The 25,330-nt window shown below is 39.1% G+C and overlaps 1 long non-coding RNA gene across 1 annotated transcript; it reads right to left on the bottom strand.

Annotated features, from left to right (window-relative positions):
• Positions 1-1,248: 1,248 nt before the first annotated feature.
• On the bottom strand, positions 1,249-24,112 carry LOC150019780 (uncharacterized). The gene is made up of 2 exons (XR_016509298.1): positions 24,033-24,112; positions 1,249-1,335 (listed from the first exon to the last, which is right to left on the bottom strand). It is a non-coding gene; the product is annotated as an uncharacterized LOC150019780 (long non-coding RNA).
• Between the last annotated feature and the right edge of the window lie 1,218 nt (positions 24,113-25,330).

The following is a 25,330-nucleotide window of genomic DNA, read 5'->3' as shown; positions in this document are numbered from 1 at the left end:
TATTTCAAGCGCACCTTCCATTAGCCACCTCCTGCCCAATAGTGTTCATACCAACTTTCCAAATCTCCTGCCAAATTTTTCTAGCTTAAGTGAGATTTTAAGTTAAGAACTCCATTTGATTATCTTAACTTATTTTCATCTCTTTCAGACCTTAAGATCCCCATATTTCAAGTACCTTAAATGACACAGGGTTTCAGGTCAGAGACACCCAACACCCAAATAATTTCAGTCCTACAGTGAGCTATAACTACTAGGACAGGATCATCAATGGTCATAAAATTTATCCTGAATGGGAAAATAAGTTAAAATTTCATCAATCAGAAAAACAGCATTCAGATTTAGCCTGGTAAGAACTGTCAGATGTCCAGCATGTCATCTGTACCCTGTGAGAGTGCCTACAGTTTAAGCCTCACGGGTGCATAAGATATTATAGATATTTATTAATTTTAAGCACATAGTTCTGTTTGGGAGGGGCACATGGAGATCAGAAAGGGGGGAAACATTTATTTAAATATGCCAGAGGCATCAGAAAACAAAATTAAAGTCAATATAATTGTGAAGAGGGTGACCCTAGTAACCTACCCCAAAAGAGGGGGAAAACACAAATGATCCAAACTAAAAGACTTTGAAGAAAGGAAAAAGAAAAAGGAAAAAAACAGGCTCTTTGTGTTTGATTCTGCAAACATATATTATGCTCACACTGAGAGCTGGCGGGCAGATGGCTGAAGCTCATACAAGGAATATTAAATCTATTTGGAACCCTCTTGCCCTCCTGATACAACACGACTTATGCCTAGAGGGCAAGACAATCAGCACAAAAATGCCTACAAATCACTTAGATTCTGTCACTAACTGGGAAATCCTCACTGCATCTCTGAGCACAGGAGTGAGAATGGTTTGCCCACCTCCCTCACATCAGATCAGACAGAGGGTCAGCAGAGAAGGCACTCCCTCCCTCTCTCTCCCTCTCCCTCTCTCTTTCTCTTTCTCTCTCTCTCTCTCTCTCTCTCTCACAAACAAACACACACACACACACACACACACACACACACACAGGGTAGCACACCTCTTTGTATTCAAACTAGTTTCTGTCACTAGAGCCAGATCTGAAATAGAAAGGTGCATGTAATGCACCCAGCATAAAACTTGGTCATGGGGCTTGGTGAGTTTCTGCCATCTTTTCAAGTGAATAAGAACAGATTATTAGAATGTAAAGGACAGGAGAAATGAAGAATCAGCAAACTCTCACCTTGCCCCATTGTCCTTCACTTTATATTTTCTGATGGGCAATCATTCCACAGTGCGGTGAAGGTCACACACAATCCACTATTTCACCTGGAAAGCAAACCATGAGACAGAATTATTCCAAAAAATAGAAATGCCATATCACTCTTTTTAATCTGAGCGTCTAAATCTCTGTGGCTTATTGAATATGTGGGCAGCAAGATGCTTGAGCACCCAGCTATACAAAGTATGGTTCACAAACCAATTCTATCGGCAGCACCTGGGAGCTAGTTAGAAATGCAGAATCCCAGGCCCCACAAAGACCAAATCAATCAGTCTTCCAGTTAACCAGCTCCCCAGGGGATTCATTAGCTCAGAAAAACACTGCTCTAGAACATTAATTTCCAGAGAGATATGTGCACACCAGGACACACACAAAATGATCTATTAGGATGTGCCAAGGTTTTACCACTTTGTTTTTTAATTTTTTAGTTGTATTTATTTTTACTTTTGCTTATGCTCATCTCACAAAAGAAAGTCAGTTTCTCTACTATTTGACATTTAGCTTGACAGAGGTACATGTACAAAGAAATAAATATACATATTTGAAAGTGTGGACTCAACAGTTTTTTAACTGATGGGACTTTCCATTTAAAAATTGGGATGATACATCTAGCTAAGCTCTGGTTTAATAAGACTATCTCAAAACAAACACAGGAGCCTGTCAAGATGAGGAGACAGAGAAGTATGGCCCAAAAGATGGAACAGATCAAGGTTCCAGTGGGAGAACTAAGCAATGAGGAGATAGCCAACCTCACAGATGAGGAGGTAGCCAACCTAACAGACACAGAATTCAAAACACCAATGATAAAGATGCTCACAGGCTTGACAGATATGCTTAAGTATGGCAGACACATAAGGAAAGAAGTGAAGGCTATGCTAAGTGAAACGAAGGGAAGTCCACACAAAACCAATGTTGAAGGGAAAGAAACCAAGGTTCAAATCAATGATTTGAAAGAAAACAATCAACCAGTACAGAAGGAATAAACAAGAATTGAAAAAAATTAGAGGCTTAGGAATCTCTGGGACAACTTTAAACATACCAACATTCAAATCATAGGGGTGCCAGAAGGAGAAGAGGAAGAGCAAGAAATTGAAAGCTTACGTGAAAAGATAATGAAGGAAAACTTCCCAAATTTGATGAAGAAAATAGACATAGAAGTCCAGGACGCACAGAGAGTCCCAAACAAGCTAGACTCAAGGAGGACCACACCAAGACACATCATAATTAAAATGCCAAAGATTCAAGATAAAGAAAGAACCTAAAAAGCAGCAAGAGAAAAGCAGAGAGTTACCTGCAAAAGGGTGCCTATAAGACTGTCAGCTGATTTCTCAAAAGAAACTTTGCAGGCAAGAAGTAGTCAAGGTGATGAAAGCAAGGACCTACAACCAAGATTACTTTATCCAGCAAAGCTATCATTTAGAATAGAAGGGCAGATGAAGTGCTTTCAAGACAAGATAAAGCTAAAAGAGTTCATCATCACCAAGCCATTATTATATGAAATGTCAAAGGGACTTACTTAAGAAAAAGAAGATCAAAATTATGAACATTAAAATTACAACAAACTCATAGCTATCAGCAACTGAATCTAAAAAATAAAAACAAAATCCAGTTAAGCTAACCAAAATAGGAACAGAATCATAAGTATGGGGATCATTTGGAGGGTTATCAGCTGGAAGGTGAAAGAGGGAGAAATGGGGAAATGGTGCACGGATTAAGAAGCATAATCAGTTGGTACAAAATATGGGGGAAGTTAAGAATAATATAGGAAAGAGTGAAGCCAAAGAACTTATATGCATGACCCATGGACATGAACTAAGGGGGGGGGTGGGATTGCTAGAGGGAAGGGGGGTACTTGGCAGAGAGGAGCAATGGGAAAAAAATTGGGACTACTGTAACAACATAATCAATCAAGTATACTTAAAAAAAAAAAATGAATATCTCTCTGTCCAGGAGGCTTCTACTGTTGCAAGTTGACTAGATGTCCCCCGCTTCTTCCCAGTTACCTTATAAATATATGCAGTGGTACATAGCAGGATCCTTCTTTAGGAGACCTTCCCACAACTGTGCCTAGGCTAGTGTTCCTCTCCGCTAGCTGACCAGAGGACAGGGGACACATGCATCACACTGACCCTTCTGCCTGTGATTTTCTTATAAACCTTACTTTATACCAATACCATGTGATACAAGTATGTTCAAGTTCTTTGCAAGACCCACATCTAAAAGATAATCACCCTCCAGTAAAATAAGTAATTCATTTCATAATATGTGCCACAAAGGAAAAGTGCAGGTGAGACATGGACACCTCCATAAGGAAGTAACATTTAAGTGGGAATATAAAGGATGAACATGACTTTTAGGCAGGAAAAATGACTATGTGAGGAAGAAATTTGGAACAGGCTAGATTCTGAATAATGACTGGTAGGGTTGTTATGTTAATTGGTGAAGAGAGCAGGGATAAAGCTAGAAGGGAAGACTTGGTCCAGATGTTTGAGGCCATGTGAGGGATTTTGGACTTTATCACATAAAACACTTAAGCCTAGGGTGATATCCCACTTTGGGCTCATCCAAAAACAGCCCCAGAAGCAAGGACCGGGTACAAAAAGTTTATTTGAAAAGTAATTTAATTGCTGTGGCTCAGTGGATTGAGCGTCGGCCTGAGAACCAAGTGTTGCTGGTTCGATTCCCAGTCAGGGCACATAACTAGGTTGCACGTCAGGTCCCCAGTTGGGGGCACGAGTGAGAGGCAACCACACAATGATGTTTCTCTCCCTCTCTTTCTCCTTTCCCCTCTCTCTAAAAATAAATAAATTAATTAATTAATTAACAAACAAATAATTAAATTAAAAAATTTTTAAGTAATTTAAGAAGCGTGGTGAGGGTTGAAGACAAGGTAACAAGGAAAGCCAATAAGAAGTTCACTGAAGAGCATTGTGGGCAATTAGGGCTCAATCATGGAGGGGACCCTCTGGGAGATTGCATGAAACATGCCTCAGAACATTCCCACCGAGAGGCAGGGAAGCTGGACACTTACCCACCAACTCTCCACCCTTGTTGTTTAAAAGATGCTCTGTAGTGTTAACTCACACCCTGTTTGTAAGGTGAGAATGTCCTCATCATAAGATGGTAAAAGCCCCAAGGTAGAGTGAACACCCCAACCCAGCTTGCCAGGAATTTCTTGGTCATAGCACCTGACCAAGTCTTGCATCCTGAGAACTCTCAAAGTTCTGGCAAAATGAGATGACTGCTCATTCTAATATAGGAACTACCTGCAGGTGACCTCTGGAATAAGGTTAAGGGAGTATGGATGGTGCACTGACAGCATCTGCAAAAAGGCATCAGATAATTCCACAACTATACCCTGTCTAGATCCTGAAATATCAATGATGTTTTGTTCCTAGAGAGTCAATGACACACCTTAGCAATGCCCAAGAAGATTATGAAACCGGACATTAAAAAAATTAAGAATGTAACACATGTTATTGCCCCTAATAAAATGCCTATATTAGTTTCCTATAGCTGCTATAATAAATCAATACAAATTTAGTGACAAAACAATGCATATTTATCAGCTTACAGTTCTGGAGGTGGAAGTCTAAAATGGCTGGCAGAGCTATGTTCCTTCTGGAAGCTCTAGGGGAGAATGCATTCCCCTGCCTCTTTTAAGACTCACATTCCTTGGCTTGTGGTTCCACATGATTCTAACTTACACTTCCATCATCAAGTCTTCCTCTCTGATTCTAACTTTCCTACCTTCCTCTCATAAAGATTGGGTGCTAACCTGAATAATCCAAGCCAATATCTCCATTTTAGAAACCTTAACTAAATCACATGTGCAAAGTCCCTTCTGCCATGTAAGGTAACATATTCACAGGTTTCAAGGATTAGGATATGGCTATCTTTGGGGGGCCATTCTGTCCACCACAATGTCCTTGATTCTGGGGCACATTTAATTATAAGATCCACATCAAATGAGTAGCAGCTTTTATGGGTGATAATCACTACCTAATTAAATGTATATATTTAATGTGTATCCTGATTTAAGAAATGTTAAAATGTGGGGGAAAAATTGCACATCTTGGAGTAGTGTATCCGTGATAATGCAACAAGCATAGCAGAGCTCTGTCTCCATAGAGACTCAGGTTCTATATGCAGAGCCTAAGGTGAGAAATGAAGACATTAGTCCAATAAATATATTTTGAATCTCCACCTGATACTAGACCCTGAGGGTGTAGCAGTAAGAGACACAATCCCTGCCCTCATGGAACTTTTGCCTCCTGATGAGAGTGGCAGACGTTGAGCAGTGAACCAGGGATGATTAGTGACATGAGGAAGAAGAGAGCAGATGAGGAGACCAACTGAGGATATCACAGGGCAGGAAAGGGACAACCTAGTACAGCTGAGCAGGTCAGGGAAAGTATGAAATAAGGTCATGTTTACACAGAGATTTCTGTGAAGCTTAGAGAACAGGATTTTAGTCAAAGGACAGCCCAACTACAAGGACTGTGGGGCAGAAAGAAGCTTGATTACAGTCATTAGTTCTACAGGAAAGACGTTTCCCAACTACCCTATCCCCATTCTCAAACATAACACCGCTCAGATGGCATTAACTATAAAACTTTACAGAAAATTCTCTTCTCCCCCTTGGGTACATGATGTGGTAGCACAAGAAAGGGAACAAAGTTAGAGAGGAGAAAAGTATTTGCTATAAAACTACCATTTTGTTCCTAATTTAAACTTGTATCATTTAGCCTACAATTAGGTCCAAAAGAAACATAATGCTTTCATCTTCCTACTTTCTATTTTCTTAACAAATGGTTTAGTTATTTTAAAAGTTCAGATGGGCGCTTCTTCTTCTTCTTCTTCTTCTTCTTCTTCTTCTTCTTTTTTTTTCTCTTTTCAAATGTGCAGCGGTAAAGCCCCAATACTTCTACCATCTCCAGCCTAATACACTCTACTCTTACCCTTTGGAAGCCTTGCCCCTTGATCAGAAAGCCAAAGCTCAGATAAGCCTGTGAACCTGTCCTAGGGAAAACAAGATACAGGCCTGTCCCCAGACCAGAGATGAGTCAACCAAATTCTGTCCCTACTGTGGGTCAAGGGGCATGACCAATGTTTGCATGATCAAAACCCCACCAAAGAGAATAAGTATAAGTCTTAGCCCTTCTCAAGAGAAAGGGAAAAGCCATCTGGAAAATCCCCACCATCATTATGACAGCTACAAATTGCCAATTATTAATGGCTCTCAATCTAACAGCCAGACTCTGCAACAGAGATTTGATTTGTCAGCAACATGCTGGCGAGGACCAGTTCCCAAACAAAAGGGCAAACACACAGGCACAAAGAATCACACACACACACACACACACACACACACACACACACACACACGGCAGTTCAGAGGTTCAGAATCTTATGGCTTTAAAGGAAAATCTGGAGGAGACTCATTAGTGATGGAAGGAGAGGCTTCAAGCTGTGGCTCATGACTAAATCATATAACAGAACACCTTCTTATTAACCTTGAATTATACATCTCAACTATGTTTCCTGACATTAAATTTATAATCAACGTAGACACAATTAATATAAACAACTATTCAGAGTTATGTAGAAAATAGATTTTTTTTTGTCCTTTGAGTTTCTCATGACAGTATTTTAAAAATTGCTCATTTGCCCGCCTATGAATCTGAAGGTTATTTTACAAATCATTAGAATGACAAAAATATAACATGCTGGCAATTCAATTATCAAGAGTGTTTAACTTAAATCTTTAGATTCCCCAAGCAAATTGATTCCATTACTGTTATGACAGTCATTGTAAAGTCATATTATTCCACATATAAAGTATGTTGACCCAAACACTACAGGAAACAATGAGGGCCTGGAAATTTATAACTGTATTTGACCTGAATGTGAAACTGTAATCAAGAAACCAGAAAATTTTCAATAACAGCCTGGACTACGCGGAATACCTTCCATACCATATATCATCGGTTTGTTGGACACCCTTACAGGTTAAATGATGCAAGCAATTTAGTGCAGGCTGGTGTGATGACCACAGAAATGAAATGTGAACTGGTACCTACAGGGAGATGTTTAGCCTGATCCATGAAGATTTAACCATAAGTCACTCATTAGTGTTAATGGAGCATGGCTCTCAAATTCCAGATGACACCTTGGGATTTTAGTGCCCATAGAAAAGGTAGATCAAGGCAGCTGCTCAGCTGTGATCTGAGAAAATTGAAGGTTGATAAAGTGTTTTCACCTGTAAGAGTTGGAGAGAACTAAAGGCTCAATTTCTACTTTTACTGAACTGTCAACACAGAGTATTTTATAGAGACATTCATTTGGCATTCATCATCAAAAACTACCTTCTACTATGGCTATTCTGTCCCTTTTATATGTAACTAACCTACCACACAGCTATGGAAGGAAGCAATTCTTAAACCTTTGGCACTCTCAAAATTTAGCTTAGTTTTTGGCCTTAATAAATCTTCAGTAAATAATTATTAATGACATGAAAAAGCAAAAGGAGAAAGCAAAGATTATAAACTACCTTCAATTGTAATCTGAAATAGGGAGAATAATTACAGGTTTAAAAAAAAAAAAAAAGAGGCCCCAAGTAAAGGAACCACTTTCAACTATTTTGCTCTTGTGATTTCGGGTAAGAATGCCCAAAACTCCTAATTAAACCCAGGTCTAAGTTTTGAAGTTTCCATCTTGTAATTCAAAATAAGCTGTTCCTCAGCTTTGTTTTTTTTAATTATATTTTATTGATTATGCTATTACAGTTGTCCCCACTTTTCCCCCTTTTGCCCGCCTCTACCCCAACCCGCAAATCCCTCGGGCAATCCCCACACCATTGTCCATGTCCATGGGCCATGTATGTATGTTCTGTGGCTACTCCTTTCACCTTCTTTCATTCAGTCCCCTGTTCCTCAGCTTTGATAGAGTGTTTCTTGGCCTTTTGGTTGCTCATTCAACTGAGGTTAGTGTAATACATCTAACTCGAATGGTGTTTACCCTACACTTGCTCCGCTAACAGCAAGGCATAACAACTGGATTTCTACTTGTGTTCTCTTGGATGTCATCCTCATGAAATAAGATAAAGCAAAAGAAATGATGTCTGCAGGCACCCATTACTAATGAGGGGTGAAGTTAATCGGTGTGTGGGCAACAGTCCTTATTCCTTGCTTGCAAAACCACTCAGTGTCATGAACAAAATTCTCACCCTGGGTAGTGCTTTGTAATACTTCATGTATTACAAAAGTTCTTAACTTCCTGTCAGAGTTGACAATTATTCTTGAGAAAGGTTGATTTTCCTAAAGTAGGCAATCCGGGATAATAATAACTTGTGTGAGGATTTCCCACCAATAGGCAGCCTTCTCATGTTCCAAAAGTAGCTACATGTGCCAAACATGATGGCAAACATTTTATACACATTACTTGCCCAAAGCAACTTTGAAAGGTAGAAATTACCTCCACATTGCACAAATTAGGAAATTCAGAGAGGTTAAGTAATTTTCAGAGCTCACACAGCTATCCCGTGACAGGGTTAGGAACTGAACCCAGCTCTTAGCTTCTAAAATCTATATCCTTATTATGTATAAAACTCATGGCCTGAAAGTTCATCCCACACTCAGGAAGCCAGGCCTCAACTCTTTCTCCCATTTCATTTGGAACCACTTATCAAGTTTCTCCAATTCTTGGAGTAGATAATGAGGTTAAAAATTATGTTAACAGGTAGAAATCTGATTTCTCTCAAACCTCTACCCCTACCCCAACACACGCACACACGCACACACACACATTTCATAAAGGCACTATTTATTATCACTATTCTGTTTTTATTATTGACATTGCACTCAATCACAGGGCAGCACTATGTTTTCAAAATTGGACTAAATTAAAAAGGTGAAACTGAATTCTCCATTGGATCAAATGAACTCAGAAAAAACCTGATGAGTTAGTGTTCTAATGAAGTAAGTGAAATACCAATCTATAAAATAAAATAAACCAAAGGATGCCTCCATTTTAAAAGTGAATGGATTGTTTGAAAGGAAGTTGAAACCTGCCTTTGAAAGGAAAGTTCTTTCTATGGCAGAAATCTCAATCCATGAGAGCATTTAACACTTGTTATTACTCTAGTTTTCTAAGTATCTTCTTTGCTGCTAAATTTGAGATGTAGAAATGTAGAAAAATGTAAATAGATATAAACCTCTTGATCTCACTATCCAGAGACAACCTCTATTAGCATTTTGCATAATTTCCTTCTTCCTATTTCGATACAGTTTTTATTTAGCCGATTTCATATCACAATTTAGCTTTTAATTCCTGAGGAGATTTGCGGAAGCATATGGGGACTCAGTTTTAACCTTGGCATAGTAAAACAATAAACATTGGTCAGAATTTCTTATGAAAGCTTGACTTTCAGAATACATATTCATTTAAATTCATTGATTTAAATGAGTTGAACCAAAGGAACCTAAATTTTAAAATATTACTGCTGTAGAATTTCTTCAGGTTCCCAAAACAGCATAACTTCATAAATTTCTCTAATGACAGGAAAACTCCAGTGAGGATTACAGAATTCTGCAAAATCAAGAGTAAGCAAAAGAGAAATTAAAAATTTTGAGGAAAGGGACATTAAACAGACTTTGTTCACTTGTTTTAATTAGTATAGCTGAATCTTAATTATCACAATTCTTCACCAGACACTAGTAAATGTGCTGAAACCATCCTATGAAATTAACAAAGCTTTAACACCACAAGGCCTTGTTTAATTTTATCCTAGTCTGCATTTGTAAAATAAAAAGTGATTTAAGCAAGGAGATAGGACATTAGAAGCAGGCAAAAAGAACAGAAGATTTGCATCACTTACGGTAAGTCATTTATTTGACTGTAATCCCCGTGAAGGCAAAGATGTTGCTGCATCATTCATTGCTAGAGACATGGTATCTAGCATAGTTAATGAGTGAATGAATGTAAAAATGAATGAATGGTTGCATCTCTTGTCTCCTCAAAATGGCTATAAAATTCTCATACACAAAACAACAGCAGAAGGTTGAATAATTAACAATCAGTGAAGAGATACTCCTTAGCAAACACATTTTTCTGGGGAGCAACAGCTTTCACCAGGCCCCAATACTACAGACAGAACAATTCAGATTCTAAACACACTGTACAACCTTGCTAAACCTGTGTGATACCAGGAGCCACAGACTTCTGCTGCCCTTCCCCTACTGTAGGTAAAAGCCAAAAAAAAAAAAAAAAAAAAGCAGCAGAATTGTCCACTGACTGTCAGATAAATGTCTTGTTATTCTCCATGGTAATGTATTTATGAGGTTAATACCTGAGACATAAATGCAATTGGGGTCAAGGCTTGTACTCCCTAATCTACCCAGGTATTTTCATTTGTCTTTTCTTATGTACGTTTGAGTAGATTTCTCTCTGTCATGAAGATTATTTTATCTAAAAATATGAAAGTTTGAGGAATGAGATGAAAGCTGCCTTACCTGGGACGGTCTCCCAATTCCTTCTGACTCCTGATTCATTTCAATTCAGCCTTCATTGACCATCATCAAACTAGATCCCAGATTATGCTACTGGCCTGGCACCCTGATTTTGTCATCATTTGATTTGTAATATATTCACGTAATTCAACCTATCACTTGGGTTTGTTCTGACAGGTATATTAAACTCAGAGCCCATCCTCCTCTGATCTCTAACATTCCCTAACCTGCCTTTCTGCAGGTTTCCCCTTCCTGTGCATTTACCTACAAGCCTCTGCCTCCCACACCACCTTTCATTCAGAGCTGCAGCCACAATCATTAGATCCTGCACAGAAGTAAATTTACATTCTTGAAAATAAAAGTCTTTGAATTATTACAAAAGCAACACACACACACATTTTAAAATTTATATGGTACAGAAAACCACAAAATAGGATGTAAAGCTTCCTTATGATCAGGAACCCATGGAACAATCGAGCACCATCTCCTTGTGCATATTCTTCTGAGTTTCTTCATAATTCAACACCTCAGTTTTGGCAGAAGAATTTTGTTTCATCTGTGTTATCCATCAATTTGGATTGAGAGTCACAAGAAAAAGAGACCTTAGTGTTATGAGCACATAATGTAGTCAAGAATAGCTTTTGGCACTAATTATAGAGTAAATCAATTGCAAAAAACAAAATATCAGGGATGCGTTGCAATTCCACACCTATTTGTTTCCTGGGTTGAATGCTTTTACTTCAATAACACTTTCACTTACCATGTTTATGGGTGACAAATAAAGAATATGAAAAGAGATATAATAATGTTTTGGTATAATGGTTAAAATCAAGTTGTGCTTTGCTCCAGTCAATTTTTTCAACCTCCTGGGCTTTCTTCCTAACAAAACATATTTCATTCTTCCTATAACCTACTTGAATTACAGGCCTTGGTTTTTGCAAGTCAAGTACTATAAGGGTTTTTAAACCTTACTGACTATAACTATATGTCTGAAGTCAGATTAGTTTGTAAGCACAAAAAGCAAATTTAAGAGACTATTTCTATCTAAGTGCTTGCATTTCACAAGCAAGATTGAATTTTACATCTATGTCCAAAGACCCATAAGTCTTACAGAAAACAGATATAACCACTAATTTCATTTCACCTCTGTATATGCACCTCTAACCAGACTGAAAACCTTGTTAGATTAATAATTAACTCTAAAAACACAAGGGGAGACAGAAGTATTTTTAGGAACCAAAGAACAACGTTCAGCCCTTGGTGCATGTATCTACATGTCTAGGGATGTGCGCAGGGACAAGCTATATACTTTTATATGTAATATATGTAACATTCCTGTTCGGAATCTTCTTCTCCATGCTCCTCCAATACGCCTTTAAGGACTGCAGCGAGGGTGTCTTCATTCACACCAGATCCGATGGCAAGCTCTACAACCTGGCCCGTCTAGGAGCCAAGACCAAAGTCAAAGAGGTGCTCATCCGTGAGATGCTCTTCGCCGACGACGCAGCCTTGACATCACACTCCAAAGAGGGACTCCAGCAGCTAGTCACTTGCCTTTCCCACGCATGCAAGGAGTTCGGACTAGCCATCAGCCTGACGAAGACGAACGTTATGGCTCAAGGCATGGGGACTCCCCCATGCATCACCATCGACGGATACACCCTGGAGGTTGTCAACGACTTCACTTACCTCGGGTCCACCATCTCGAGCTCTCTGTCAGTCGACTTGGAGGTCAACCGGAGAATCGCCAGGGCAGCCACAGTTATGGCCAAACTGAACTGGCGAGCGTGGAACAATTCCAGCCTCACTGAGAAAACCAGACTGCGCATCTACCAAGCCTGCGTACTCAGCACTCTCCTCTATGGCAGCGAGACGTGGACCACCTACGCAAGGCACGAAAGGAAACTCAACAACTTCCACATGAGGTGCCTGCGACGCGTCCTGCATGTCGCCTGGCAGGATAAGGTCCCCAACACCGAGGTGCTGAAGTGAGCCAACATGAGCAGTTTGCATGCAGTTCTTAGTGAAGAGACACCTCAGGTGGCTCGGCCATGTCAAAAGAATGGATGCAGGCCGTATTCCCAAAGACCTCCTCTACGGCGAGCTAGCAGAAGGCCAGAGGATGACAGGGCGCCCAAAACTGCGGTTCAAAGACATCTGCAAAAAGGACATGACACAATGCTCCATCAATCTCAACACATGGGAAGTTCAAGCAGACGACCGCCTAGCCTGGAGGCTCGAGGTCAGGCAAGGTACGTCACGCGCAGAGGCTGCGCGCAACGAGGAGGCGGTCTCCAGAAAAGATCGAGGCGGAAGCAGCGTCAACAGCAGCAACAACAGCCATCTGCCTTCACCTGTGACAAGTGCGGCAGGGATTGTCACTCCCGAGTCGGACTGCACAGCCATTCTCGGCGGTGCAGATAGACTCTCAAGAAGCTACGCCATCGTCTCTCGAGACGGACGGCTGCCGACGACGATATGTAACATTCAAGGAAAATATATACCTCCCCCTTCTAAAATCAGTATATATTAGAAGGTTTGGAGTCACTGTCCCCCCCTTCAGGAAATCACTGCAGGATGTAAAGTAAAAGCACAAAGCTGTACCATTTTGCCTTTTTCTTTTAGGAACTTAACTTGCATTATCCTTCTGCCATATGTTCAGGTAGCTTTCAATGGTACCTCATGCAGCTGTGTCATTGAATTCCCCAACCTTAATGAACAAACTAATTACAGTCTGAAATGAACTCTTGCAGACTAGCTATCTCCTGCCATAGATTAAGAAGAGAACTTTATTCCCACAACTACCTGCTAATTTGCACTAACCATAAAAAGTGCACCAGAGCATCCTTTCCTACTCCAGCTAGGCAACCAGAACACTGGAATTAATTCTTCACAGCTCAAGTTTGCGGTAGTATCAATACCTTTGCCACGGCCACAATGATTCTCAAGTACAAATGCAACTAGGAAGCTACTGATTTACTTGAGTTGGGTGGCAGTGTTGCTTGTTAGTGTCACTGCATTATATTTTACAGCTGAGCACTATTATTCATCTGGGTCTTGGATTTCTGTTTGTTTATAAAATATTTCCAAAGCAAGGTCAAAATAAAGGTTTGTCCATTTGAAGCATTTTAAAGTTGTAAGAGTCAATTTATCAAATACGAATATAGCTGAATTGATAACAAAAGTTATCAAGAAAACAAGCTAAGGAGAGAGAGAGAGACACTAAATGTAAATCAGCCTTTATTATTTGAATTCAACGTCTATCTTCTGCCCTAAGGCCCAGATAGGGAGTCTGCTGGACCCATTCATTATAACACTGGGTCGGATTCCAACTACATGGTTCTCAAGTGAACATAACCTTGTGGTGGCTCTGTTGCCAAGTTAACGCTTCCTCACCAGAAGCAAGCCACAAAATTTTGAGAGACTAACTGCAGAGTGCACCGGGCTCTTGGCTTCATTCTCCCTCAACATGCCACAAAATTTCCCATTACCGTTGTAAAACTCCAGAGTGAAAGCTGGGACAACCTGTTATAAAAGTGAAAGTTAGGAGAGTTAAATTCTAGCCCCACTTTTATGCATACTAGCTCTGGAACCCAGTGCTTGTACTTTTTTTCCTACCGGGTGGCGTGGAATGGAGCTCCATTGAGAACATGCACAGGCATGGACTTTGCACGCGGCTGAGGCCAACATGCATTTAAGACTCCAGGGGGATTGTTTTTATTCGACCTTCTCTGCCTATGGCAGACCTTCTGCTGCTTATTCTGTTCATAATGCTTTCAGATCCTCTTATCCAGAACATTCAAAAATTATCATTAGCATCATCAAAATGTGATGTTTAGAGCATATTTCAGATTTCCTTTCCAGAGCTAAAGCATTGTACATCCTACATTACACAGAAACCTGAGATTATAAGGTAATTTAGGAGACCATAAAGTCCTTCCAGCAAAGGAGATGAATTTTAAGCCATCTTGAACAAAAAAATGCCCCTCATATTTTTCCTTAAAAGAATTAAAGTTAGAAGGTAAGACTATATGAAGAATCCTAATAATGGTATAATAATGAAAAGTAGGATTACTATTATAACTCCGATTTACATAGGAGGGCAGAGTTTCACATATATTGCTTTCCTATTCAATGCCTACATTACATAACCACTTGCATATTCTCTTATCATGTGATGAGATAAATGGGTGTCTAGTTTTCACACAATACCTTTATTTTATTGATAAATCCATATCTTTCATTCCACACTTAGGCTCATGTAACTTGCTTTCCTTCCAGTAATTTAGAATGCCCTAAAATATACACTCCTGAACTACTTTCCATTTGCTTTTAATGTCTTCTCTAGTTTTATTTCATCTCTGACAAAATGACATTTACAAGCCAAGGTAGTATGATGAAGACTCAGATGGCGCTGGATTAAGCATTTGGTCAATTTACCCAGTACCATGTTAGGCCACATGCTCTTGCACACCCTAGCAACTCTCAAGGACCTCTGATCATGTCACTTCACTGTTTAAAAATCTTCAATGGCTCCCAATGGTCTAGGATAAGGTTTCTGAGTAGAGCGTTGAAGTCCATATCCCACTCTCCAATTCTCATCAACCACTGTTAGGCAGAGCACATGTACCTTATGTTTTAAAAAATGATACCATCATGCACTTGCACATATCTATGTCTTTTTCCACATTGTTTCCTTCTTACCCATTGTTTCTTTCCTAATGAACTCTTATTCATCCCTTAAGAACCAATTCAAATGCTCCCTGCCCTATTATTCTTTCTCCAAGCTTTCTGGGGAGAGTTAACAACTCAGAGCCCAACAAAGCTATTATTCTACTTACTGCAATATAATTAATTAGCCTTTCACATATCTGGGTTGTGCACTCTTTTACAGGCAGAACTATCTTTAATTAATCTTTGGCACAATGCTGAACATGGAGTAAACTAAAAGTACATATTTGCTAAGATATATTCTCACTCTAGAAAAAAGAACTGTCTTGACCAATAAAACCTTGAGAAGATATAGAAAAGAATTGACCCGAGGTGTACAAAATTAACATTTATCAGTTAAGCTTGGGTTTTAGACAGTATTAGCATAAAGGTTAAGAGCATGGGTTTCAGATAAACAGTGAATACTTTTTTAGTGTAAGTATGTCCTAAATATGGCAAAAAGAAGGCAACTATTGCATAGTGTAATGTGTGTGTGTGTGAATTGCCTCCTGAAACTTGGCAATTCTCTCTAAAATCAAACCTCTCTTCTGTGGCTTCCTAGTGTGTGACCTCAGACAATTTAACTAACAATCTCTGTCCTTCAGTTCTCATTTTTAAAGTTGGGATAATAACAATCTACCCCATAAGATTGTTATGAAGATTAAATGAGTTTATACACACATAAAGCACTTAGAACACAGACTGTCATATAAAAGTTCTCAATATTAACTACTGCTACTACATAATGCCCATTACTATTATTATTAGAAATTTTATACTTATCTAAAGCTCATTGCATTAATATAGGCTTTATGCCCATCTTAATGCTTAATGTTATTGAATATTATGTATTTCTTCATTACTAATAAAAAAGATAGACCCACACTTACAGAACCATACAGGTAGCTCTTCTACTGCTAATCCGTTATACCACCAAAATGGTTCAAAAAAAATTTTTTTGTACGTTATTATGCGAGGGGACAGATGTATTAACCTGATTGTGGTAATCATTTCACAAAGTATATGTTTAAATCACCACATTGAACACCATAAAAAATCACCACCCTGTACAACCTAAATACATATAATTTTTGTCAGTCATTCCGCAATAAAGCTGAGAAAGATGAAGTTGGTTACAAATAAATATATTTTGAATGAATTAATGAGAACATGATACAACTCTAACTGAAGTAGTAAGAATATCCTAAAGATCTTCATTTAAACAGGTATGTTAGCTGAGCACAATGATTACCAATAACACAAGCCAAGCAGTTCTGACATGGTTGTGACACAATTTATTTTTTCAAGTCTCTAAAATAAGTCAGAACTAACCAGTGAGAAATTCAACCCTATGCAATATAGTTCAAAATTTTAGTGACAGAAAAAAAAGAGCAAATGATAGAAAGATTATACTCTAATGTCAGAGGATAGAAATCTCGTTTTCAATAATGAAGAATAAAATGAATTTTAAAAATCAATCATTTTTTACCCACATATAAATTTATCAGCGCCTTTACAGCAACACATTAGGTCATTATGCTGGACTTCAAACATACCCTGATGGTGATAACTAGAAATAATGTCACAGGATCAGTAACCAAGTGTGATATTGTACAGATCGTTAGAGCATGTGTTTATTTCTACACTGTCCCTATTGTTTTGTCATCGCTTACCCAATCTAAGTCCAGGTCCCCTGAAATAAATGTACAGTCAAGTGAAGAAAGAAATATGTCAGGTATGAAATAGCTCCACAATCTCAAATGAATATGCTCTAGTGGGAAATACTATCTCATGCATTACTATTAAGAATATGTACATACACACACACACACACACACACACACACACACACACAGGCACGTCTCAAAGCAATAAAGGGCCCACAGAGAAGGAAGGTAAAATAGGCTTGCTGAGCAATCATTACCGAACAGGGGGGAAGCCTGAAATCAACAAAGGACCAGTCATGGGAAATTTATAAGTTAATATCAGTCACACCTGCAAATTACTACAGTGAGACCCTTGACCAAATCCAGAACACCATTTAAAGGGATTTGGTGAGATATTTATACATCCCTTGGAGTCACTAATATGCACTGAATCTAAATTTTTCAGTGGTCCTAATTAAGTGCAGTGGAAGTAATACCTATCAAAGAGCAGATAAAACAAACTGAACTGTACCATTCTTGGGAACCTATAATGCACTTATTCACATAGCTTATGATTCAGTATGTAAATTTATTGTTTGTATCTAATGGGCAATCAAACTTTTTTCTCATTGCTTAAAAATAACTCTTGAGGGCCTTAAAAAACCCCAAACACAAAACATTCCACTCGTACCTTCCAGGAGTTTAGCAAAATATGTATTTCAAGCTGTTAGCCAAAATAACCCCATGTGAGTGACAATTTATACACAGGTCACATCCTTTCATCTCCCTTGTTTTCATGGTAAAGGTCAAAGCCATCAAGCCAACGTGCTTAGCCAGAATCAGGGAGAATGATCATTTCACAACCATGAAGTGGAACTCACACAGCAAATGAGGCTAATCATTCAGCAGTGATAAGGAAAAGAGATTATGAGATCATAATTTTCTCACCAATTGAGAATCACTGTGCATAATTAATAGGAAAAAAAATTCAGACTACTTACCAAGAAAATAAGAGTACTAAATAAAATAATCTCTCATCTGGGAAGTGACTTTCCATTTCAAGCAAAACAAAAAGCTATCAGATACACACAAGGTAAGATAGCAAGAAAGCAAACCATCCTGAAAACAATTCTGGTGCTTTAGTCTCAAAATGCGATTTATGACACAGAATGCCCTGAATGGCCTTGCAAATGCCACTAACCTGGCTTCAGTAGCATTCTTTCTGCTGGCAAGTGGGAACTGATTCTGTCTGCATTTATTTGGCTATAAATACAGATGATCTCTTCCTAAACATGTTATACAAAGCGTTGTAAAGACTAGTGAGGTTAACTAATGGGAGCTCACTGGTGTGTATCTGCCTGTTAAAACCTTATAAAAATCCTGCCTAACTTTTTCCAGATGAGCATCTCCCAACAAAAAAGATTCTCTAGTTATGTAGGAAGAAAAGATTCTTTCTTAGTCTTTATGCATCCAGTAGAGCCTAGACAGAATTCATTTTTCCATGAAAGAAATATAAAATAGATCTTTGGAAGATACTATTGAATCCCCAAATAGTTTTTTTTTTTTTTTCCCCCCTAAGGATGATGGATTTTGTTAAAGAAAAGACTGAATGACACTTTTTCTCAGCCAAGGACCTTGGTTGGCATTGTCCCGGGGAGTGAGTTGGGGAAAAGGGGTTCAAGAGAGTTGATATTTTCTGAAGAAAAGAGTGAGAAGAATTTGGAGTTCCATGCAAGCCTGGAGAGATGGTTGAGACAAAGGAGAGAGGGGAGCCAGCAAGATGGAGAAAGACCAGGATATGATATGCAGTGGCTTGTCCAGTGAGACACATCTCTGTCGTGGTTTGTTCAAAAACACCTTTGAGGATGGGGATGTTTAAGACATGATTGTCAGTACTATTCCATGATGTGTGATGTGGCCATGTGACTCCTGCCCTTTGATCCCATGATCATCTGTAAAGATGCTGACTAATAAAATAACTCTTTGCTGCTGGAGGGGTCAAAAAAGGGCTTGCCATACTGAACAAAGATAAAGGACCATCACAAGATGCAGAGCAGGACAAGGGGGTCCTCAAGGAGTAACCCCAAGAAGACAAGTTCCCTAACATTTGTAGAAATCTTGGAAAGAGCATTGACATTCCAGGGGCTGTAGAAAGGGTTTGAGCCATATTATTCAAATCTCAAGGGGCAGAGTAACCAGCTGACATCGGGTACAGATATTTGAATTATACTTGCAGCTTCTCCTTCTAGCTGAATATCCATCCTGTGCTTCAATTCTGGCGGGAATTCTCTCCTCGTGTAATCCCCAGCTCCATACCTTAAAACAGCAATTTTCAACCAGTCTGCTGCAAGAATTTTTAAAACATGCAATACTTGACTATTTAATCACGTTCACTGACCTCTTTTCCTTCAGACTGTCAAATTTTCTTTAAAAATGACAACAACCAACACAACAACAGCCGTCCAATGTGAATGAATCAAAATTATACCTATTTTTTCCAGATCAGCAAAAAAACATATCTTTTTGGTGTGCCGCAGAATTTTAGTAATTACCTTAGTTTATGTGTGCCATAAGATGAAAAAGGTTGAAAATTGCTGCCTTAGAACTTAACCTGAATACTCTGAGCCATAATCTATTTACCAGTTAATTGTTGGTTCTTTCAAAATGTGATTGTCATCCAGACACTGATTTTATACACAGGCTAGACTCATGTCCTTGCACACAATTCCAAAGGCACACTTTGAAGTCAATTGGTTAGAACCAGGAGTACGTTTCTCCTATTGAAGTAATGTTATAAATCAAATATTATCAAACTTTAATGCACAACTGAATAGCATAGGAGGCTTTTTAAAAATAGATCCTTGAACTCTACCACTGGAGATGCACATTCTGAGGTGGAATCCAACAAGCAGCATTTTGATTACACACCAGATGATTCTGATGCAACCGCACTTTGGAAAATACTGTTATTAGTAGTGATAAGATTTTCTTGGCACCCTCACAAAAGCTAATTTAACCCATAATATAATGGAAATGAGAGTAATGTAACTTTCAACTTTGAGTACCCCCTTCCCCTACTCTCAGATCCTTAGGCTAACAGCTCAACAGCTCTGCATATGAAGAGAGCTGGTGTGAGGTCTGGTGAACCCAGGAGGTGGCCCCACTCATAGAGGCCAAGTAAGTGGAGCTAGACAGCAGCAACTGTCATATAGAAGGGTTGCCATAATTCCCAATTCCCCACCCCCCCGAACTTTCACCCCATACAGAATTCTAATTAAGATCCTAGTGGTTTAAAATTTTTTAGATGGCTCCCTAACTTACTTCATTTATAGCCAAGTAATAAAATTGGAGAAAAAAAAATCTAGCTCCATTAATTTCTGTATGATAATAACATTTTCAGAAGAGCATAGCTTATTTGGGGATTTCTTCCCATGGAAATTAATTGAAAGTAATATTTGATTACACAATCCAAGACCCAAAACAAAGACTGAATTAAATATTATTTTCTTTATGAACAGGAAAATATACCAAAGGGCTTAAGAGCCTGACTCTAACACTGTGTCAGAAGTGATAAAGAAAAAGAAAAAAAAAAAAAAAGGACAAGAAATATTCTAAGTAGGTGAAATTTCAGAGATCCTTTGCATGATGGCCTTCCAGAATCTCAGTCTAGCAAAGGTTGCTAAAAGACCCTAGACCTGAACAGGCAATTTTTAACTTTAAAAAAATCCACCACACTTATAGCAGAGTAACTTCTAGACCTTAATGACACAACATGATAATTTTATTGACTGACCTTTCAAAGAGAGGAGATCTAATTAGACATTCTGATGTGCAGGTTCTGAATTATGATGAGCAAGCAGGGGTCTCTAATCCCCCCAATGATGCAGCTGAACATTTGGGAGTAATATTGCTAATTAAAATGCAGCATTCCAACCTGAAAGCAGAGCTCCCTGCTCTAGTCCATAACGGTCAAGCCTGCTGTTTCTGCTACCTCTCCCCAACACACTATCTACTATTTTCTACCACAGAGAGTCCCCCTTATTACAATTTTCAATGTATTTCTATAACAGATGCAATGTGTTTACTTGGGTGCCTGGAGACTGAATCTCTTCAGGTGGGTAATCATCTGAATGATGAAAGTCAAGAAATCACTGTAATTCCCACCTTACCTCCTGCACAAAATAAATTCCATGTGGCTTCAAGATTTAAACCTAAAAAATAAATCCACAAAATACTAGGAGAACAAATGAGCATCGTTGCCACAGGGTTTATAATAGTAAAAACCTAGCGAAACATTTAAAAACCTGACTATCCATCAATAAGGCAACATGGAAACATAAATTATGGTTTATTCATGCAGTCGCATAATATGTGGCTACTAAAACAGCTTTCTAAAAGGAGGAGGTGGAATTCTATACTCTGACCTAGAAAGATGTCTATGACATTGATAAGTGGAAAAGGAAATTATAGTAATTTAGCATGAATTAAACAAGCAAACAAAAAAACAAAGTGTGTGTGTAAGTGCATAAAAGAAATCCTGGGGAGGAAAAATACGCAAACCATTGACCTTTGTTCTATCTAGGGGCAAGAATATGGGACATGATCTCTTCATACAGCATAGTTTGAATTTTTGCTACAGCAAAAATGTGCAATGGAGTCACAGCATTAAAAACATTTAGTGAAACATTTAATGAACATCTGAAACCAATATAATGCTATATACAAATTATACCTCGTTTTAAAAGTATAAATGAGATATTTAAATTGTTCAGTTACACCCTGCCCAGAGTGGCAATCCAAACTGATATGGAGACTCAAGATGCTTGTCCATCATCATCATGGACTTTTCCTTCCACAACCACCCAAGCAGGGTTCCTTTTCACACACATATTTCAACTTACATATTACTTTTTCAGGATGTTTTCTCCATTTCCTTTTTTCTTCCAGTTTTAGTCTATTTCTTCCATATATTTTAATTGGGGAAGTAGCCAAATATGGCTTTGACCTTGAAACATCTACACCATGAAATTTATAAAATCTTCTTTTTTTAATGAGATCTTATAAGAACCTCAGATATCTCTATCCCATTTGACTGGATCTGAAGTCCAAGACAAGAAGTTTTCTAAATCAATAATTGATCCAGTGTGCAAAGAAAAATGTAATGATCCATTTCTCTGGCTTTCTACCCCCAGAAAGTCATCTGTCTCCAGCGATGAGGTGAGGACATTAGACAGAAGGCCCAAACGGAGTGAAGAAATAATGGCAGTCTTCTCCTGACCTGTTGGCCTCACTAAACCTGAATAAAACATTTGAAAACCTACATTTTAAAACAGTGCTTGGGAAAGGTGATATGGAGTGGGGAAGGGTACTATTTTAGGTAGGTGGTCTGGGAAGACATCTCTGAAGAGATGTCCTTTGAGCACAAACCTAGAGGCAGGGGGGAAGAGAAGTGTCTCGGGAAAGGAGAACAATTTCCTTCCTGTGCAGGTAATTTTCTCATTTCTGAACCACCTTTCCTTCTTTTTGTCCCGTGATTCTGACAGCACCATTTTCTTCTGTTTCTTTCTTGCTTTTCTACCCCTGCTGTGCATGCTCCTCACTGCCTCCCTGGGGTTTCCAGAGAGCCTCCTCTCCTCCAGTTCTCAAAGTCTCTGGTGGTAGTGATAGTTTAAGTGCTGATTCTTTCTCAAGGAGAGTTCCAAGGACTTACTGGCCTTTCTACTGGCTATCTCACAGACAAGAACTCAACTGGACTTCCTACATACTAACCCACAGACACTTTGAATTTATCTTGATTATAAAAAAACTCATTATCTTCTCCCCAACCCTACACAACCCTAAAAATCTTTAGTACTTTCCACTTGGAGTATAGAAGTGTCACAGTTGGGTCTTTTCCCTCACATCTCTCCTGAAGCCAATTCATACTCCATGATGTTGCCACAGGAATCTGATCATGGCACTTCCCTGCTCAATAATTTCAATGGTTTCCCACTATCTACAGTATAAAGTCAAAATGTGTAAGCCCCAACCTATATCATTTCAGCCACATTTCCGGTGATACCTGCCACAATCTCAAGCCTTTGCCCCACCAGGTTAACAACTATCCCCAAATCCCATTGTTATATTTGAATGTAATATTCTTTAACTCCAATGTAGCCACAGTCTCTGATAAACACTCCCTGGATGTTATCGGATATTCTCATTGCTATCCCCTTTTTGCACCCTATTAAAGGGTTTCGACTGTGTATATCGGTCTCTTCTTGTGGTCTCTGGAACTCTGAGGCAGAGAACCATGGTGACCATATCCAGCCCAGACACAGAGCAGGCCCTTAAAGTACCGAATCATGCTTCACAGAGCTTGTTTAGAGTCAGAGAAACCTAGTGGTTTCAGTAGCTGCAACTCCATTCGACAAAAGCTTCGTATATATTTCCCAAACGCCTCTTTCTATCTTAAAAGCATTTTCCTAGGTCATGTTTTAAATGCAATAACATATATAACTCACTTTAACTGGACATTTTGTACAATAAGCAAGTCCTACTATATACCAAAGCAAATTAAGAGTCATTTGGTAGAGTTTGCCCTCCCACTGAGCCTGCTAAAATTATTTGGCCCATCCTTCTCACGAAACTCTGCCAGTTTCAAAGCCTTTAAAATAATCAATTAGCTAATCCTTGCAAGCACCTCTCCGGGCTTAGCCAGGGCTCTCAAAACAGTGTATACTATAATATAAGGACAGAAACAAAAAATAAGCTATTCTGTAAAGCAGTTGGGACGAATATGAATGATGCTTAGCACTTCAGCAGTCAGCAGCCTACACTGAGTTAAGATGTCCGCAAAAGATTCTCCCTTCACCAGGACCCCCGACTTCTAGCACTCACCAGCTGAAGACATTCCACAGACCTGAGGTAAGATTACCAGAGCCGCCAGGAAATGAAGTGTCATTTAGATAAGCAGGAACTTGTGGAGCACTGGACGGGTGGCGGTCCGGCGTAACTTGAAACACAGAGATCAGCAGCACAAGGTGTAGAGGAACTAAAAATAACGGCTTTGTAATTGCCCAGGCCTTCCTAGTGAAGAGGTTATTTAAGGTAAATTGAAAAGAAATGAAAATTTCCAATATATGCATTCATGTGTATACAAACACACATATATCTATGTTTGAACTAATATACTAATTAACATTTTGAGTATTCATATATATTCTTGTAACTATTCTGTGAAATGGGTAATATTTTCCCCACTTTTAATTAGAGAAAATGAAGGCCCAGAGTGCTTAAATAATGAAGTGATGGGGATGTACTGAAACCTAGATCAATTCTGACACCAAATGGAAAATAATCATCATACCATACTACTTCCCGGTAATAGAAGCATTCATTGTATAATTTATCCATCATGGGCCCGAATAAGAAATGATGGCACATTCCATCTGAGTAACTTGAAGAAAGTTTAATAAAGGGGTGGGTAGGTGTAGGGAAACCTCAAGGGACAATGGGTTGGGATCAGCGGTTGCTGTTAATACCCATAAACCTAAAAGGGCAAGGGAGATGCTGAAATTTGGAAACAAAGAGGCTAAGTGGAGAGGGACATATCACAGAAACAGTAAGTTAGTCCAGAAATGCAGCCAAAGCACTGGGAAACACAAAGAGAGGGGAGAGTCCATAAATTCACAGACCTCATTCTCCTCCCTCCCTCTAACCCCTGCCAAAGCTCCCACTGGCCAAAACAACCAGGGCCAGAGGATGAGGCAGCCTGGTGAAGTACTCCAACCACCAGGGCACAGAACTAGGTGGGAAAACTGCAGAGTGAATCTGAGAAAGAAAACAGATTCATCAAACATGAATATAGGTGAGAATCCTAGTGTCATGAGGTTTTTTTTTTTTTTTTTCCAGTCAGCAAAAGGAAGTATAGGTGGAGAGAAACAAGATGGCGGAGGAGTAAGTGGAAGTTACACTAACTTCCTCCCAGAACTAGTCTGGATTTACAATGTAATTTTGGAGAAATCATCTGGAATAACCAACCGAACACCAGCTGGAGAGAAGTCTTATAACCACGGAGAGATAAAAAACGCCGCTACATCACAACGTGACCGGTAGGGAGTGCGGAGACATGGAAGGGCTGGCTGGGCTCACACGGGTGGCAGCTGAAGGGACTGAGAAACAGCTCAGCAGCCGGG

The sequence above is a fragment of the Furipterus horrens genome, unplaced genomic scaffold (genome assembly GCF_987537825.1).
Source record: "Furipterus horrens unplaced genomic scaffold, mFurHor1.1.pri manual_scaffold_2, whole genome shotgun sequence".
Lineage (NCBI taxonomy): Eukaryota > Metazoa > Chordata > Mammalia > Chiroptera > Furipteridae > Furipterus > Furipterus horrens.
Note: the sequence above shows the minus strand (reverse complement) of the source record. Positions and strands in the feature narration are given on the sequence as shown.